Source organism: Nomascus leucogenys, chromosome 1a (assembly GCF_006542625.1).
Source record: "Nomascus leucogenys isolate Asia chromosome 1a, Asia_NLE_v1, whole genome shotgun sequence".
Lineage (NCBI taxonomy): Eukaryota > Metazoa > Chordata > Mammalia > Primates > Hylobatidae > Nomascus > Nomascus leucogenys.
The window spans coordinates 54114773-54134743 of NC_044381.1; the positions used below are offsets into that span (position 1 = coordinate 54114773).

General features: G+C 39.6%; 1 long non-coding RNA gene across 1 annotated transcript in view; it reads left to right on the forward strand.

The window, feature by feature from the left end:
• Positions 1 to 19971, forward strand: part of LOC115835766 — a 65304-nt gene that overhangs the window by 29701 nt on the left and 15632 nt on the right. Inside the window, exon 2 of the long non-coding RNA XR_004030791.1 lies at positions 8536 to 8653. This is a non-coding gene — a long non-coding RNA (uncharacterized LOC115835766). The remainder of the gene's footprint in view (positions 1 to 8535; positions 8654 to 19971) is intronic.

Below are 19971 nucleotides of genomic sequence, written 5' to 3' on the forward strand. Positions count from 1 at the left end.
GCATTCAATAAGTGATAGCTGTCATCATCGTCATCACCACCACCAACACTATCATCAACAATTTGTACTTCTAGAAAAAAATATCCTTTTTTAAGAAATGTAGAAGTCAAGAAAGTCTCCATGAGGGCATAGGATGATTTATTAATTATATATACGATATATAAAATCTGCTACAAAAAGATGTGATCAGGAGAGTTTTTTTTTAACTTTAAGTAAAATAAGAACTTTACTTAAGTTCTAGGATACATGTGCAGAACATGCAGGTTTGTTACATAGGTATACATGTGCCATGGTGGTTTGCTGCACCTATCAACCTGTCATGCATTAGGTATTTGTCCTAATGCTTTCCCTCCTCTTGCCCCCATCCCCCGACAGGCCCTGGTACATGATGTTCCCCTCCCTGTGTCCATGTGTTCATGGACTTATGAGTGAGAACATGCGGTGTTTGGTTTTCTGTTCCTGTGTTAGTTTGCTGAGAATGATGGCTTCCAGCTTCATCCATGTCCTTGCAAAGGACATGAACTCATCTCTTTTTATGGCTGCATAGTATTCCATGGTGTATATGTGCCATATTTTCTTTATCCAATCTATCATTGGTGGGCATTTGGGTTGGTTCCAAGTCTTTGCTATTGTAAATAGTGCTGCAGTAAACATACATGTGCATGTGTCTTTATAGTAGAATGATTTATAATCTTTTGGGTATATACCCAGTAACGGGATCACTGGGTCAAATGGTATTTCTGGTTCTAGATCTTTGAGGAATTGCCACACTGTCTTCCACAATGGTTGAACTAATTTCCACTCCCACCAACAGTGTAAAAGCGTTCCTATTTCTCCACAGCTTTGCCAGCATCTGTTGTATCCTGACTTTTTAATAATCTCCATTCTAACTGGTGTGAGATGGAGTTTCATTGTAGTTTTGATTTGCATTTCTCTAATGACCAGTGATGATAAGCGTTTTTCATATGTCTGTAGGCCGTATAAATGTCTTCTTTTGAGAAGTATCTGTTCATATCCTACACCTGCTTTTTGATGGTTGTTTTTTCTTGTAAATTTGTTTAAGCTCCTTGTAGATTCTGGATATTAGGTTTTTGTCAGATGGGTAGATTGCAAAAATTTTCTTCCTTTCTGCAGGACAGGTTTTTAAACACAGGTCTGATAAGATTCTTCTTGTTTTAAGATCCATTAGCTCTTGCTATTAATGCAAAGGAATGTGCAGGATGTCTTGGAACATTTTATTTCAGTGAAGCAAACACAGCATGGGCACTCCTGCACATAAGGAGAAATAAACATGTTTATGCAATGCTTTCAGAAGTGCCTTTAGTCACATTTTTCTTCATTAGCATTAGCCTGAAGCCCTTAGCATGAGCCCTGTGTGAACCCATGTGTAAACGCACAGATCCCCTTCCTGTACTCCTCTATAACCCCTTGTTCTGCTTATTGTCCACACATCTCTCCATATCCACATGCCTCTTTTCTCTATCTCTGCCCCTGGAGGGCTGACCTGCACCAACCAGCTATCTTGTTCTTTGGCTTCGTTGGGATTTATGATTAGGATGCATCAGTACTGTGAGGTTGGGGTATCTATTCCTTAGGCTCACGCTGGCAGCATGCTGTCCGTTAGCTGTTTCCCTCCCTAAGGTAGCTTTTCCATTAAGGAATGCAACCCAGTTTCCATTGACTGCTCCATCCTTTTCCCTTTGGTTCCAAGAGTGATAATAGCTCCCTGTTTGTGAGCCCTGCACTGCCCCCAGCCCCGGAACTGCCTGATTCCTTGCTGACTTCCCTAAATCTTCGCCCACACATTTGTGAAGAGTCTATTAAACTCCCCTCAGCAGTTTACTTTGGGTGTGCTGTTTTCTGTTGGGTTTCTTATCTATTCCCTACATATAGCTTAGTCTTATACACTACAGACAGAAAATTGACAGAAAATTCGGATAGATAAACATTTCTTCCACTTCAACACATTAAAAAACACCAATGAAACAAAAAGGTATTTTTTCTAAGTCTTATTGCCATAATTAGTAACTGTTTTTCTACTTATTTTAAATAACATACACCAATAGCAGAAATGCAGTATTAACAGAAATCTATGTGAAAGGGAAATTTACTCATGATTTTACGACCCCACACACTAAACTTCTTTTATTTTTTTAGGTTGTGTACTTACAGGAAAGATACATTTTCTTTTATTTTTATTTAACATAATGTTATATCATGAATTTTCCCCAGATGCTTATAATTTTAAATGTTTTTTATTATTCCATTGAGAGCATACAGTGTACCTTTGACATTTTTCTTCTCATGTATCATGAAGTTTGCAAATTATTTTTATTTAGGGATTGTTATGAAATTTTATATTGAGCCAAATATGTTTCTTTGGAAACGTGTTTGAAGAATTCATTATTGGATTCAGATCTCATAATTGGAAACAAATTCACACATATCATAGTCTTTAATTAGCACATACCAAACTTTCTCTCTTTTTACTGTTGGAAGTAACTTTGTTGATATTATGTTTTTATGCTCCTGGAAGTGGATCTCCTTATAACCTTTCTACCTGATCTCACACACCTTTAGATTTTGTTGAAACAATTATACTACACAATTATAAGTGCAAAATGGGGAAAAGGATTTCTGAAACATAGGCCAAAAAAGTTCAAATGTGAACTGAGAGAAAACAAAAGAAAAAAGCATTTTTTGGAGAGAATAAGTTTTAGTAACTTTTAGTATAGAGCACTGTATTAGTCTGTTTTCACGCTGCTAATAAAGACATACTTGAGCCTGGGTAATTTATAAAGGAAAAGAGGTTTAATGGACTCACAGTTTCACATGGCTGGGGAGGCCTCACAATCATGGCAGAAGGTGAAAGAGCAAAGGCATGTCTTACATGGCAGCAGGCAAGAGAGTGTGTACAGGGGAACTGACCTTTATAAAACCATCAGATCTTGTGAGATTTATTGGCTATCATGAGAACAGCAGGGGGTAAAAACCCACCCCCATGATTCAATTACTTCCCACTGGGTCTTTCCTATGACACGTGGGGATTATGGGAGCTACAATTCAAGATGAGATTTGGGTGGGGACACAGCCAAACCATATCAAGCACATAGGTAAAAATATGGCCAGATTAATTCCCTCTGCTGGGTTGACTCACAAGCTATTTGTGTCTTTGTAGAAGACCTGTCTTTATGCAAACTTCTAAGTTGGGAAGAGGCTTCACAATGGTGCAGAATCCCAAACTGATTCTCATACATTTTTCTAATAAGTAAACATATTCCTGAATTTATCAGGAATAAACAAATTTTCTACTAAGTAAACATATTCTGAATTTCTGAGAAATTCTGAAATCACCCCCAAGTTGTCTAAAATGAAGCAAAAAATTGGGACCATGTTTTTTTAATATATAGTTAAAACTTATTTGCAGCTGGGTGTGGTAGCTCATACTTGTAATCTCAGCACTTTGGAAAGCTGAGATGGGAGGATCACTTGTGCTCAGGAGTTCAAGACAAGCTTGGGTAGTGAGACTGCATCTCTACATACAATTTAAGATATTAGCCAGGAATGGTGGTGTGTGCCTATAGTTTTAGTTACTTGGGAGGCTAAGGTGGGAAGATTGTTTGAGCCCAAGAGTTGGAGCCTGAAGTGAGCTATGATTGTTCCACTGCACTCCAGCCTGAGCAATAGAGACCCCATTTCTAAAAAAAAAAAGCAAAACCAAACTTATTTGTAATAACATATTCTTATTGATTAGTTTTCTACATGTCTTAAAACAATAATCACAAATGTAACTATTATTTTTTAGATTCTATATTGTCTAGAGTATTGCTACTCAAGGAATGGTCTGTAGACCAGCAGCATTGACATCACCTGAGAACTCTATAGAAATGCAGAATATCAGGTCCTACACAGATTTGTAAATCAAAATATGCATTTTAACTAGATTCCCAGGTGATCTGTTTGCACATTAAAATTTAAGAAGCACTGAGTGTATCCATATTTGTCTAATAAATGTGTTTCCTACTTATTTTCAGACATTTGGATCATAGATGCATAAAGGGATTTTAGAAATGATCTAACCTTGCATTTCCCCCTGTATATTCCATGGACAATCATTGCATAGAATGTCAGTAGGAGTTATGCTGAAAAAGTGCAGGAAATGCTACTGGTTAAATAATGCAAATAGTTTTCTTATTACTGGTTTCTCAGAATCTTTAATAAGCTAATGTGCATTGTGACTCTCCACGGAAGGGGGATGAGATATAAAACAGTGAATGTATTACAAAACATGTAAACATAGGACATTATTTTCACCAGATATCTTACAGGACTAGTGTACCTATCTTAGTCTGTTTGGGCTGCTACAACACAACACCTTAGACTGGGTCACTTATAAGTCATAGAAATTTATTTCTCACGGTTCTGGAGGTTGGAAAGTCCAAGAACAAGGCATCAGCAGATTTGGTGTCTGGTTAGGGACCTCTGCTTCCACGAGGTAAGTTATTGCTGTGTCCTCACATGGCAGAAGGATGGAAGGACAAAAGGGCAAAAAGGATCAAACAGGATCCCTTAAGCTCTTTTATAAGGGCACTAATTTCATTCAAGAGAGTGTAACCCTCATGACTTAATTACCTTCTAAAGTCCTCACCTTTGAATACTATTGCACTGGGGATTAAGTTTCAATGTATGAGTTTTGAAGGCACACATACATTTAAACCATAGCAGTACCCTTCGATACATTTTGAAAAATATGTATCAAAGTTAATTTGAATATCTCATTTAACAGACTCATATTTTTAAATTTCATCTTATTATTTGACAAATATTAGGTAATCTACTCTAACTTCTTGTCGATTTTTAATAGGAATGTGACTGCGCTGTACTGGTTATAAAAATAGACCCAAACTGTAATGTGTTGTTCATATGAGTCCAGGGGTTTTCTAGGGTGAGAAAGTAAGTGGCTGTCAAGTACTATGAATATCTGGGATCTTATCCTACTTGCAAGCCTACTACAAGTTAGCCCATAATAGTTTCATGGAAGTTGGCAGAAGACATGAAATTCTTGGGTCAGAAACAAATGACTTTATTACTCATGCCATAGCAAACAACATAAGCTTCATGTTTATGTCAGTTCCCCCAAGTCTCCCAAGTCCCACAGGAGCAATATGGATTGTCCCTGGTGAGTGCTGCTCATGGAGAGAGCTTATGCCAAAGCTAAGGATGCTGGAGCTTAGAGAACGCACAACTTTTTAAATTAGCTGGAAGCATAGCTGCCTTTTGCCCCATAGGGAGATATCATCTTTATTATATGGTACAGTAAACAAATCTGTCCTTTGCTTCCAAGGGAGACCCTATCTATCTTTCAAGGTTGTTCACTACACAAACTTTCTTGAAAAAGCCCAGAACAAAGGGATTCAATGCCTTTTTCTAATAGCCTTGAGTCAAGAATTGCAGGGATTGAATGCTTTTGCTCACAGGGTGTGCAAAACAACAGCAACAACAACAACAAAACAAAAAAACCTGAGAGACCAATGGAGAATTGTATCCCAAATTTTCTGGGGGTGAGAAAGGGAGTAGGTGTTCTACTGCATGAAGTTATTCAGTAATTCAGACTGGTAGTGAGTCTACCATGTTCAACATGTGGCTTCTAAAGTCACTCTGGCTGTGTGTGTTGAGGTGGAGGTGGAGTTCATCATTCCTGACAGTTGGAAGGGCAAGAGTTTGGCAGTGCATACATGTGAGGTTTTATGAGCCAGGTTTGGAAGTGGTGCATACCACTTGCTAACACTCTATTCCCTAGAACATGGCCACATGGCCACACCTCACTGCACAGGAGAAGGGGAAATGTAGCTTAGCTCTGTGCACAGGAGCAGGGGGAGAACAGGTTTTGAAGGCTACTCTACAGTCTCTACAACATTGCCAGTTTTGGGTGACTTAGCTATTAGTTTCTGTGTCTTCATCTCAGGTAAAAAGGTGTAAACGTACACATAAATGCCTTTGGGTAGGGCTTTATATCTCACAGTGTCACAGAATTTGGGGACTAGAAGGGCTCTTAGAATCATTAGTTCCAGCCATCGTTCCCTCCTTTCACCTCCAGTCATTTTAGAGGGCAAGAAGAAATGGAAACTCAGAGAAGTTGAATGGCATAGCTTCATAGCTTACTAAACACAGCTGGTTAGTCAGCTGAGTTGAGATTTTCAGATCTCTGTTCAACTACATTTTGACATAGATCAAACTTGCAAGCTCACAGGACCATTTTGTATTTTAAATTATCATTCCCCAAGTACCTGTTTTTTATTTTGGGATTTTTTTTTTTTTTTTTTTGAGATAGGGTCTTGTTTTGTCACCCAGGCTGGAGTGCAGTGGCACAAACATGGTTCACTGCAGTCTTGATCTCCAGGGCTCAAGTGATTCTCTTGCCTCAGCCCCCCAAGTAGCTGGGACTACAGGCGTGTACCACCATACCTGGCTAATTTTTTTTTTTATTTTTATAGAGACAGGGTTTCACCATGTTGCCCAGGTAGTCTCAAACTCCTGGGCTCAAGTGATCCATGCATCAGGGCTTCCCACTGTGCTGAGATTACAAGCGTGAGCCACTGCTCTGGGCCTATATTTGAAAGTTTGAGTGTTGAGATTTCTTAAATCTTCAAAAATCTATGTATATTGTTTATTCATTTAGGATTTATTGAACTCTATTATGGCAGACACTATTCTAGTTGCTGGGAATACAGCTGTGGATGGGCAAGGCAAGGTCCCTGTTCTTATGGAGCTAGCACTGAGGTGAGATTCCAGAATATTTAGAATATGATTGACTTTTCAACATGAGAGACATAATGGCTAGTTTATGATATAAATGGTTATGTGTGAATTCCAAAAACTTATTGTCAGCTTAAGTCAGATAGCATAGACCTTAACAGCTTTTAAGTTTCTTTACAACTGGTTTATAGCAAGATTCCCTTTGTATTTAATATAACTAATCTTTCAAAATAAGCCCTATGCATTACTTCTATAACAAATGAGTTATTATTATTATTTTATTGTTGCCTTTAGGTTAACAGGTTTTATTATGTTAAAGACAGCTTTATTTCAAGTCTCAAAACAGATTGGAGCATTTTTAACAGAAATCTCATTCGCATGTTTTGATTTATCAAAGCATTTTATGTTTACTTAAAAAAACTCTTTCTGTTCCCTAGAGAAGTCCGTAATGTACTCAGTGCAAATTGAACATCAGGAATATAATGTAGTCAAATGACAGAATAAAATTCAAGAGAAACTGCTGAAGCTTTGCTCTTTAAAAGAAAAATCTGTATTTCTGTGTTATATTGTGTGTATATATTATGGAAATATCTGAAAGGTACACAGCACCCATGCCCAAAAATATTGTTTATGAACAAGTATATATAATGCAGTTTATTGAAAAAGAGTTCAATTTAAAGTAATAGTGCATGAAATAAGCATAGTGTGGCATGTTGCAAAGTGGTCTGAATCGCAAGTCTCGAGAATCAGGATCTAATCTTGACGGTGCTTAAAAAATTACACAATATAAATATTTGCATAGCATTTTATGGCATAAAAAGCTTTTTTTTTTCATTTAACAATAGCTAGCATTACTGAGCACTTACCATGTACCAGACATGGTGATGTTATTAATTCCTACCACACCTCTATGAGGTAAGTGTCTACTCCCTCTTCAACAGTCCACTCCCCCTTCAACAGTCCACTCCCCAACCCCACCCTCCCTGACCCTCCCAAGGAAATCAGGACTCCCCTCCTCCGAAGCAGTGATACAGAACAGTGCCACTGTCTGCCACCTGTACATGGTTCCCTCCTTCCAGGACTCAGTTCTGGTATAGAGTGCTGACTAGTTGGCAGATAGTGAAGGCCAACTAGGTACACAGCCATATTATTAATTATTATTATTTACATTAAAACTTTTTTTTTTTTTGAGATGGAGTCTCACTCTGTCACCCAGGCTGGAGTGCAGTGGTGCAATCTCAGCTCACTGCAACCTCCGCCTCCTGGGTTCAAGCAATTCTCCTGCCTCAGCCTCCCGAGTAGCTATGATTACAGGTGCATGCCACCAAGCCTGGCTAGTTTTTTGTATTTTTAGTAGAGACGGGGTTAACCAGGATGGTCTCACCGCGTTAAACCATCACATTAGCCAGGATGGCCTCAATCTCCTGACCTCATGATCCGCCTGCCTCGGCCTCCCAAAGTGCCGGGATTACAGGTGTGAACCACCACACCTGGCCTAAAACATTCTTTTAAATGAAGGAGTCTTGCTGTGTTGTCCAGTCTGATCTGGAACTTGGGGGCTCAAGCAATCCTCCCACCTCAGCCTCCCCAGGAGCTGGGACTACACAGGCGCACCATCATGTCTGGCTCTTTTTGAAAATTTCAGTGTCTCACCAGAGTCAACAGGAGAATTAAGCAGGCCCAGAGTTCCCCCAAAGTTCTCAGGCATTCATGCTTAAGTTACATATTTTACAGACCTCCCCAAATCCCCTTTTTATTATCTCTATTGACTTCACCCAGGTGCAAGCCCAGAGGCAGTCTATACCCCAACTCAACTGGCTGGTCCTCAATGCTGCCTGCTTCCGTGCCCAACTTAGAACTACACATCTGCTGCCTCTTGGTAACATGTCATTATAATGTAGGGCGTGGGTTTCAGTTCTTGGTCACATTATTATTATTATTAGAGACACAGAATCTCACTCTGTTGCCCAGGCTAGAGTGCTTTGGCGAGATCATAGCTCACTGCAGCCTCAACCTCCTGGGCCCAAGTGTTCCTCCTGCCTCAGCCCCACAAGTAGCTGGGACTACAGGTGCGCCACCACGCCTGGCTAATTTTTTTTTTTTTTTTGTAGAGGCGAGCTTTCACTATGTTGCCCAGGCTGGTGTTGAACTCCTGGGCTCAAGTGATCCGCCTGCCTCAGCCTCCCAAAGTGCTGGGATTTGAGCTACCGCCTTGGTCACATTATTGACAACAGTGCAGCCTTTCCTGGGAGGTAACCCCAGTTCTATATTGTTTATATTTTTTGTTTGTTTACAAGTGCATGCAAACTGTTTTTATTTTCTTGATCTAAATTGTGCAAAGATTGAAGTATTTACCTCCCATTATATCTTCGCTTTCCTTTTCCTCCGATCTGTAATGTTTACTGGATGCTAGCCTGATATTCTTCACTTCTGTCCATTTACTTCTCAATTACCATTGAACCTCTTTTTCTGTTATTTTTTTGCCTTTGGTAAGTGCGATCATACTACATTGATTCTAAGATGCATGTTTTTCACATTTTAATGTCTCTGAAATCAGCCTGCATTTCACAGTGGTTGATGTCTTACAATAAATTCTAGGACTTAAAAAAGTTGTTAGTAGAACATAAAATAATTGTGCATTTTAAACAGCCCAGGGTTTCTTGGATTTGATGGAATAAAGCTAATGCAATCATAACAAAGTCTGCAGTTGAAAGAGGCCAGTTGACTTGCCCAAGATTATGCACTGGGACAAGGTGAAGCTGAACAGGACTCATCCTCAAGCAGACTGACTTCAGAACCCTTGCTTTGTGCTCTGTACTATAGTGGAGAAAGCGACATTCGGAGAGGCAAGGGCACTGTGCTGCCATGTGACAGCATCAGAATTTGAATCCAGAGCCCTTTCTCACTACTAAATTTGGTTCTGTGACCTCAAGGATACAGGAATTTGGTCTAGAAAATCTCTAAGGTTTCTGATTTGAAATAAAGCCAGTTTTATTTTTTAATGCATAACTATTTTAAAAATACATTTTCTAGTACAGACAATGTACACAGCACAATTTAAATTAAAAATTTAAAAATTTAAACTTAAAAATAAATTAAATGTAAATTAAAAATTTAAAAAGTAGCAAAGGAAAATAAGGAAAAGTAATTTTTCCACCTTGTGCCCCAGCCACTCACTCCTACTCCCTAGAGATAAACACTGCTACAACTCTTTTGTGCACATTCTAGAGGCATTCTATGAATATAAAGCAAATATGTACATATGGCATTTTAAAGTTATCAACCATGTGTTCACATTGGTATCCCTAAGCTCAATCAGTCCCATAACATGTCTCATTCTAGTTTTCTCCCACTCCAAATTTGTGACTCCCATCTTCAAACTTTTCCTCAATATATTTTCTTACTTGATCAATTCCCATGTGCATAAACAATCTCTTGGGCCATTGACCTTCTCTTTTTGGGATGTCCCTGGCATCTTGCTTGGCTCTGGCACCCCATGCTAACCTGCTGCCCCCTCTGTCCCTTCCCCATGTGAATGCCCTTCCCATCCACACTGGGCTCGGACACAGAGTTGGCAGATAAAATACAGGACATCCAATTAAATTTGAATTTCAATTAAACAGTAATTATTTTATATAGGTATGTCTCAAATATTGCATGGGATATACTTGTACTAAAAATTACTTACTGTTTATCTGAAATTCAAATTTAACAGGGCTTCCTGTATTTTTACTTGCTAAATCTGGCAAACTTACATGCTGGGCCACCCATCACCACCATACCTTAGCACAGAACCCTCTTCATCTTATGGGAGTTTTAACATGTGAAACTGAGCAGCCCTCCTCCCCACTGTGTCTTGCTCAGCCCTGACTAATAGCTTTTGGGCTGAAGTGTTAGGGAAGGGATTGAAAGGACACGGAAAGGGACAAGGAGAAAGTGGGAAGGGTAAGAAGGAAAGAGGGAAGGAGACAAGAAGAAAAGTGAGAGGAAGAGGAAGAATGCATTACATTTTTAAAATCTAGATTTATGAAAATGCAGTTTTTTACTTACCTAAACTGTATACGGTGTAATGACTTTAAAACCCCACAGAGCCAGGCAGATTGCTTGAGATCAGGAGTTTGAGAACAGCCAGGGCAAGATGATGAAACCTCATCTCTACAAAAAATACAAAAATTCACCATGCGTGATGGCTTATGCCTGTAGCCCCAGCTACTTGGGGGACTGAGGCAGGAGGATTGCATGGGTCTGGGAGGTGGAGGCTGCAGTGAACAATGGTCTCACCACTGTACTCCAGCCTGGGTGACCCAGTGAGACCCTGTCTAAAAATAAATAATAATAATAAATAAATTCAACCCCACATGGACAAAAATGCCATCTAAAGTCAAGGAATATGAAATTATAACAAGCCTAATTCAGCGAATACTAAGTTAACTAAGTCAACAGAAACTATACTGGTGAGGTAAGTTTGAAAATTTGGGAGGATTATGAAGGTCTGTTTTAGGCAAAATTTTTTATTGATGTTTACTACTTCCTTATTCAGAAAAACAAACAAAAAAAGAAACCCTGAAAAACAACAATCTCTTACATAGAAAAAAAAATCTTGGGAGAACTAGCCTTCTTTTGATGATTGCAATGTGGGAACTTATGCAGTATAAATAACATAGAAAGACTTTAAAGTCTCCTCATGCAAACCTTGCCCACTTTGTAAGTTGAATGTTACCTTTCAGAAAGGAGCAAAAATGAAACATTGGGTTTAAATGATTGCTTTGGTCAAAAGCAGCATCTTGGCTTTTTACATACTTATTACCTATAGATAAAACAATTAATTTCAAAGCACAGGTATATTCAAAGTAAATGCTTTTCCAGGGTGATTTTTTTTTTTAATTTTTTTTGTTTTGTTTTCTTTTTGTTCCAGCCCAAAGTAGACAAAAGCAAGTGAAGGCATTCAAACAAATCATTCAAAGTCGGAAACAGGGTTTGATGGGACATCTATAGCATGTAGAAATATTTATGAAAAATGGGGAAAGGCCTGCAGGGAGCACAGTGGGGCGATTCCTTATAAAATCACTTGGAAATGCTGGGGGCAAGTGATGTAAGCATCAGGGAGGCTGGAACTCACTTGAAAAGGCATACAAGGCAAGATGCATGTGGACAGATCACACGCTTCCAGGCATTATCTTGCATGTAGAAAAGTGGGATGCTCATTTTATGCCTCCTTCAGAGGAGATATTATCTGAGCACATGCAAGTATCTGGATATCACCTTTTGGGCCACAGTGAGGAACTCAAGGAGTTGAAATGGTTTCTGGAGAAAAAGAAATGCTCAGAGGTACAAGATTTTCCTTTAAACTCCACCCTCATATTTCTGTGCTGTGGGTACTTTGGACCCTGATGGAAAGGAAATAGCTGAGAGCTTCCTCTGCCCTGTCCTCTGTCTCAAGACATCTGTGGAGGAAAGAGGAGTGTGAGGTAAGAAAGTGGACTTTCAAGCCCAACAGAATCTGACTTCCAAGTTTTGTTTCCTACTTACTAGTTGACCTAGGGCAGAGGGCAGTTTACTTAATTCTTTTTTCTTTCTTTCTTTCTTTTTTTTTTTTTTGAGATGGAATCTTGCTCTGTCACCCGGGCTGGAGTGCAGTGGCGTGATCTCGGCTCACTGCAAGCTCTGCCTCCTGGGTTCACGCCATTCTCCTGCCTCAGCCTCTGCAGTAGCTGGGACTACAGGCGCCCACCACCGTGCCTGGCTAATTTTTTGTATTTTTAGTAGAGACGGGGTTTCACCATGTTAGCCAGGATGGTCTCGATCTCCTGACGTGATCCGCCCACCTTGGCCTCCCAAAGTGCTGGGATTACAGGCGTGAGCCACCGTGCCTGGCCACTTAATTCTTCAATAAGTGTTTCTTCTTCATTTAATACCACCCTGCTATGTTATTGAGGTGTTCAAGAGAGAAAATAGGACAGTGTTTCTGAAAGTGTGGTTCCTGGGCTAGCAGCATCAGCCTATCAAAGGACTTTGTTAGAAATGCAAAATATTGGCCCCACTTTAAACCTATAGAATCAGAATCACTGAGTCTGTGGTTTAATGAGCCCTCCAGATGATTCCAGTGCATTCTAAAATTTGAGGACTACTGTAAAAGGAAAAGCCACTGGCGTAGAGCTGATGAACAAAAATGGTAACTGCCCTTTTTTTTTTTTTTTTTTTGAGACAGAGTTTCACTCTGTTGCCAGGCTGGAGTACGGTGGCACGATCTTGGCTCACTGCAACCTCCACCTCCCAGGTTCAAGAGATTCTCCTGCCTCAGCCTCCTGAGTAGCTGGGACTACAGCCACGTGCCACCACACCCATCTAATGTTTGTATTTTTAGTAGAGACAGAGTTTCACCATGTTGGCTAGGCCAGGATGGTCTCGATCTCTTAACCTCATGATCCACCCGCCGTGGCCTCTCAAAATGCTGGGATTGCAGGTGTGAGCTACAGCGCCTGTCCGGTAACTGCTCTTCTAAGCATGCTCCTTCTTCATTTGCTGTCTTCACCTATTTATATGACTTTCCCTTTATTTTTTGTGATTAGAATATACTAGTGTTGTCCTCTGTCTTCTGTTGTAAAGAGAGAGGAGCTGAGAGCAGACCTTGGGGAGAGGCTGGGCTGCCACAATTAGACTCATGCCTCAGGGACCCCAACACTCACTTCATGATGCTTTATAAGTCTCCAGGATTCCTGTGAAATACCACCCTCACTGGACCCTGCACAAACCCACTAACTTCTGGAAACTCCAAAGGAAGAGGAGAAGACAATGTATAGTGAAATTTTTCTTTGTCTAGCAAGCCCCATTTGGATCTGTGACATTTTCTTTCTCTCCAGTCTATCCTTCTCACTGCAGTCAGATCATTTCCTAAATAAAAAATACCTGATCCTCTCATTACTAAAATACTCTGTAACCTCCCTAAGATTTTGCCCATAATATTAGGTAAAACTCCTTACCGTGACATGTAAAGCCCTTCTCAATCTGGTCTTGAAAGACCTCTTCAGCCTTGTTTTACTTGTCTCTGTTTACTGCTGCTATAACAGAATACCACAGATTAGGTAATTTATACAAATGAATTGGCTCATGGTACTGGAGGCTGGGAAGTCCAAGAGCATGTTGCTGACATCTGGTGAGGGCCTTCATGCTGCATTATCCCATGGCAGAGAGCAAGCAAGCATGTGGGATGGAAGGAAGTGGGGCCAAACTTACCCTTTTATCAGGAACCCACTCCCTCAATAACTAACCAACTCCCAAGATAACAGCATTACTCCATTCATGAGGATGTAGCCCTCTTGGCCTAATCATCTCTTAAAGGCTTCACCTCTTAATACTGTTATAATGGCCACTAAGTCTCTAACACATGAACTTTGTGGGGAACAAAGTCAAACCACAACAAGCCTCATTGCCCATTTCCTGCCATCTTTCCTCTTCCCATTCCCAACACACATGGGTACATAGGCACATGCATGACTTGTCCCTGTGAGAAAGCAAGTGGTGAGCAAAACACCACTGGTGGATGTTACCCTTGAGCTAGTCATGAGGAAAACAGAGCAAGTATTCCAGGCAAGAGGAACAGAGATGTGAAACAACATGGGGAACTATGATGTGGCATTATGGGGAGTTTTTTTTTTTCCTGAAAGTGAAATTTATGAGGTAAGATGTAAAGACAAGTGGTGCTGGAAAAGAAGGCTCAGGTCAGGCCTGGGAAAGTCTTTAGCGATATGCTAACCAAGGTGCCCAGCAAAAACCAAACAGCATATTCATATGCAAGTTTCAACACATTGCAGATTGTCTAGTAGTTACATTAGATACTTTTTGTTCAGGTCTTGAATAAAAGTAGGCATATTATCTTTGTCAAATGGCTAAAGAAACTGAGACTCAGAAGGTGAATCATTGACTCATGGGATGCTTCCACTATCAAACGCTGAGGATATGATCCACAGCATCCTATCCTCACCCATCACTGTGCTCCCAATCACGACACCATTCTGAAGCCAAGGCTTTCCCTGGCCCTATAAAAACTAGCAATTCACTTCAAATCTGGACTACAGCTCTAGATCTGACTCAAACCCTCTTCATGGAGGTCCTCAATTTAGATGAATTACTTTTTTAACCTTAAGATATTTGTTTCCTTATACTTGGTGTCTTAATTGTTTGTTATTATTTATTCCCTAACCACACTGGCTAGGAATATTCTGAAATTTGGGCAATTAATTTTTCTGTAGACCCCCTTGATAAATTCTTGGTGGAGAGCCTCCTCTGTCTGCATAGCTAGTATCAATATCCACAAAGACCCTTTATGCAATTTGTCAGCTCTGTAAGTGTCAATTTTGTAGAATGGGTGTCTTTAGTGGCCTCCACTTAGGTTTGAAAAAATTTTAACGAATGCCTTTACTTCTGAATTCTTTCCTGAAAAATATGTGGCAAAAAAATCTTGAAAATAATATTTTATTCTTTAAGAGTTGGGCTATTGTTCTCTCTGTTTCAGGAACTGGTTTACAAAACTTATATCCAAGGAAGCACAGTGAAACCTTAAAGTGTAGAAAAAACCCCAGAGGAATCAGTGTGTCAAACTGCAAACTAGACTTATTTGAAGTCACCATAACAATGACAAAATTAATATATTAATAGCAACCCTAAGGCTTATAAGTTATTTTAGTAAAGTGTCTAAAATTTTGAAGGATTGCTTTTCCCTGTTGGAAAAATGATTATATACACCTTAGGGAGAGAAAGGTCTATTAATTGCCTCCATTTGAACATTATCAATATTAAGACATACATTAAATTAGAAAAAGTTTTAAATTAATTAACTTCAGCCTGCTAAATTCTCAAACTTTTATGTCCTTTGAAGGCAAAGATTATGGTTGTATTCCTTGAAATTATACAGAGCTCTCTCTACAGTAGTGAATCTAAAAATAATTGTTGAATCAATGAATGAAACATTATTAAATCAGATCAATCAACCTAAAAATAATGTTCATAAACATGTCATCGTGTTTCATTGTGCACTACGTATTTTGGAACATTGTTTCCATTTAAAATTGGTTAAAATAATTTGTACTTCTAGATATTTATTTTTCAAATAAAGTAGCAATTGTGCAAAATAGCATAATTCCAGAAATAGTCATTGCAGCATAGCTTGCAATGGTGTAAGATTGAAAACAATCTAAAGTCCATCAACAGAGAACCAGTTATTTCTGTACAGTGGAATACTATGCAACCATTACAAAAAATTGGCATCTCTATATATCTGATTGGTTTATACAGCTAAGGTAATTTTATTCCTTTTGGCCTGTGATTGATCTAAGAGTGGGCATGTGACTCAGCTCTTGCCAGTGAAGTGTAATGGGAGGGCTAGCAGGGAGGGCTTTCTTTCCTGAACAGTAATGCAAACTTGATCGAGGAGGCGGCCTCTTAATCACCTCTCTCCATCCATGTAGATAATGCCTAAAGGTACAATAGGCTTTTACAATTGCAAGCAAGAAGATAAAAGCCAACTTTCAAGAATGGTGGCATGAGAAAACAAGATCCAGTTCCCTGATTCATCCCTGAACTGCTGACTCAATGCCAGCAACCACCGACTTCGGGGATTCTGTTGTAAGAGAAGAATAAAATTCCCATTTGTTTGAATCTCTGTAAGTCAGGCTTCCTGTTATCTGCAGCTTGATTAAAGAACTCTGTTCCATAGTCTCAATCTCTACTAAGAAAAGATAATTGCTAGTATTATATCCTTCATTGCAAGATAGGAACTGCAGAATTTAAGGAAATAGGTAAGGAATCTCTTTTAAAAGACAACTAAGTAAATGAAAGTATAGAGCAGTATCTACATGTTATTTTTGTATTTACAAGTGATTAAATAATATATTCATATTTTCTTGTATCTGCATAAAGAAACACCTTAAAAGACACACACATACACACACACACAACTAAATACGGAGCAGGGCAGGGGGAAACAGGATGAATTGGGAATGAAATTCTCTAATTGTGTGGGAATTAGGAATAAAAAGTAAACAGGAAACAGAAGTAAACTCATTACAAAAAAATAGGAATTTGTGCTTACAGAAAATACCTTTTTTATAAAACTACATTTTAGTTCTTTTTATGCTATTTACTGACTCAGTGATTTTGGTCAAATCACCTAAATTCTCAGGGTCTAATTTTCTTACCTATGGGATGAGAAGTCATTAGTTTTCTAATTAGACATTTTTCATTTTGAAAGCTATACAACTCTATGATGTATCACTCAATTATGTCATCCTATACAATGTTAAATAGTTACATTTAATAACCTGAATTATTCAAGTTAAATAATTCCAATTTGAAGTTCTTATCTGGACAACTTTATAATGAGTTGTTGGTGGCATTTGGAGACAGCCTGGGAATGGGTCACATTAAACATTTCTGACTGTTTCCATTATGAAATGTTAAAACTATTCATACCACTTAATACTTCAACCTTGATACTTCAGCCCTTGTCTGCCATTTCTGATTTCTTTTACTCTGCTTGACTTTTTCTTTTCCCCGTAGCACTTGTGTCTTCTAACATCCCCAATAATTAACCTATTAATTATGCATTATGTAAGTGATCTCTCTCACCACACTACAAACTTCATGAGTGTGGGGAATCTTTGCTTTGTGCATATCAAGTACTTGGCACAGAGTAAGCCCTCAACAAATATTTGCTGAATGAGTGAATGAATGAAGTCGTGGTAGCGCACCAGATCCGTTCGAATGTCTAAACAAGCTTTTACCACCATGTGGGAAGAACAGTCTGAAAGACAGCAAATCATTAGTTTTCACGTTTGGATGGTTGAATGGTTTGTTAGGAAAATACACAGAATCATAGTTTATGTTTTCCTGGCTCATCTTTTATAACAGAAACTTATGAAGTAAAAGTAGGCATCTTAAGGACTCAATACAAGAAAGCAAATCTAGATATTTATTAAAAATAGAGTAGCCTGTTATTAAATTAGTGTTAACCCAAGCATGCTTGGGGGCCTAGACTGTGTAGACCTGAGAATAGACTGTGTAGACCTGAGAATTAAAAATAGAGCAGCCTGTTATTAAATTAGTGTTAACCCAAGCATGCTTGGGGGCCTAGACTGTATAGACCTGAGAAACTTTAAGGCTTTACTTCTAGGTCTCAGAACTGAAGACCTCTCACCCTTAAACAGAGAAACTCAGTCCTTCTGTTTTTTTGGGTTTCAGTTCAGGTTTCCAAGAAAGGTGTCCTAGGTTGAAATGCACACCCCAGCTTTGCTGCTCCCCTGCCTGCCTCGGCTGCAGCTCTTTCTCAGCTTGTCCTTCTTGGTGGCTGAGTGCTGGACTGCTCTGATGCCTGCTGGCTCTTGATGTCCCCTCTGGCTGCCCAGGCAGTTGTGCTGACCTTCTCTACCTTGAACGTGATTGAAGTGACTGCGTTCCCCACTGTGATCCGGGTAGTGCCTTCTCCCTCTTACATCCCCCGTTCAGTGGCAATGGGACGGGGAGAGGGCCACTCAGCAGAGTTGCTGGAATCTTCGGTTGTTTTTCTTTCAGATTTGCCATTTAGTTTTCATCTTCCCAGGGCAGAGAAACACTTTCTCTAGGTTAGTGTGGATTCTAGTAGCATCTGCTCTGTATCATGAACCACTGCTCTTGCTCCCTTCAAGCAGTTACCGAGGCTGCCCTCACTTATGAATTCCTCTCTAACACACAGGCTTCTTGGTTGCCATCTATAACGTTGCTTCCATAGTCCCCCTATATATATCCGGCATACGTGTCTGTATATCTGAAGTACAACAGTGGACAAGATTAAAATTATTTTCCATTCAACTTCTATGTTCTGTGAAAATTCAGGGAATATAGTTGATGTGTGTTGGTAGAGGGGCCAGGAAGGAGAAGGGCAACTCCCAATTCAACATGTTACTGCAAGGGAGACATATTGACCTGGGTTTGAAGCTTGGTTCTACCTTTTGTTCATTCTGTGACCTTTGGCAATTTACCTGATCTTTCTGCAACTCATTTTTTTTTCACTTCCAAAATGTGCATAATGATAATACTTACCTCATGGAGTTATTTAATGATTAAGTATGCTAAGGGTATGCGGGGCACTTAAAACAGGACCTAAATAGGCTCTCAAATGTTGGTACATATAATCATTAACATAGTCATTCTAATTCCCTCTTCCTTCTTCTTTGTAATCATCCTCACAATCAGCACCATCACTACCACTACTATCGTCATCATCACCATTTTGAATCTAGCTGGGACTTCTGTAACACTTCTGGGATTTCTACCAAAACTCAATTTTTTTCACCATCCCAATATAGCAAACACAGCATTTAGTCTGTTTTGGGGGAAAAGTTTATAACTTTTGTGATAGTTAATATTAGGTGTCAACTCGACTGGGTTGAGGGATGCCTAGATGGCTGGTGAAGTATTGTTTCTGGGTGTGTCCGTGAGGGTGTTGCCAGAGGAGACTGACATGGAGTCCATGGACTGGGAGAGGAAGACCCACCCTAAACGCTGAGTGCACACCATCCAATTGGCTGCCATCGTGGCGTGAACAAAGCAGGCTGAAGAAGGGGATAAGCAGCTTGCTGTGTCTTCTCTGGCTAGCTCTCTCTTCCCATGGCCTGCGGGAGGCTTTCTTCCTCTCTTGCCCTTGGACATCAGACTCCAAGTTTTTCAGCCTTTGGACTCTGGGACTTGGACCAGTGGCCACCTGGGGGCTCTCAGTCCTTCAGCCACAGACTAAGGGCTGCACTGTTGGCTTCCCTGGTTTTGAGGCTTTTGGACTTGGACTGAGCCAGGCTACTAGCTTCTCTGTTTCCCTAGCCTGCAGATGGCCTGTCATGGGACTTCGCCTTGTAATAATTTGAGTCAATTCTCTCTAATAAACTCCCCTTTACGTATATATCCTATTGGTTCTGTCCCTCTGGAGAACCCTGACTAATATACTTCCTAAAACTCAATTGTTAATTGATTTAAAATTTTAAAACTTAAAAGAATGTAAAACAGAGAATTGCTTATTATAGCTTATCACTCTAATATTGAGACCAAGATTTTCTTTCTAAAAGATATCCTACCTAGAAGATAGTCTTGGCTCTTGATGTCCCCTCTGGCTGCCCAGGCAGTTGTGCTGACCTTCTCTACCTTGAACGTGATTGAAGTGACTGCGTTCATGATTAAAGTTTATCTTTAATC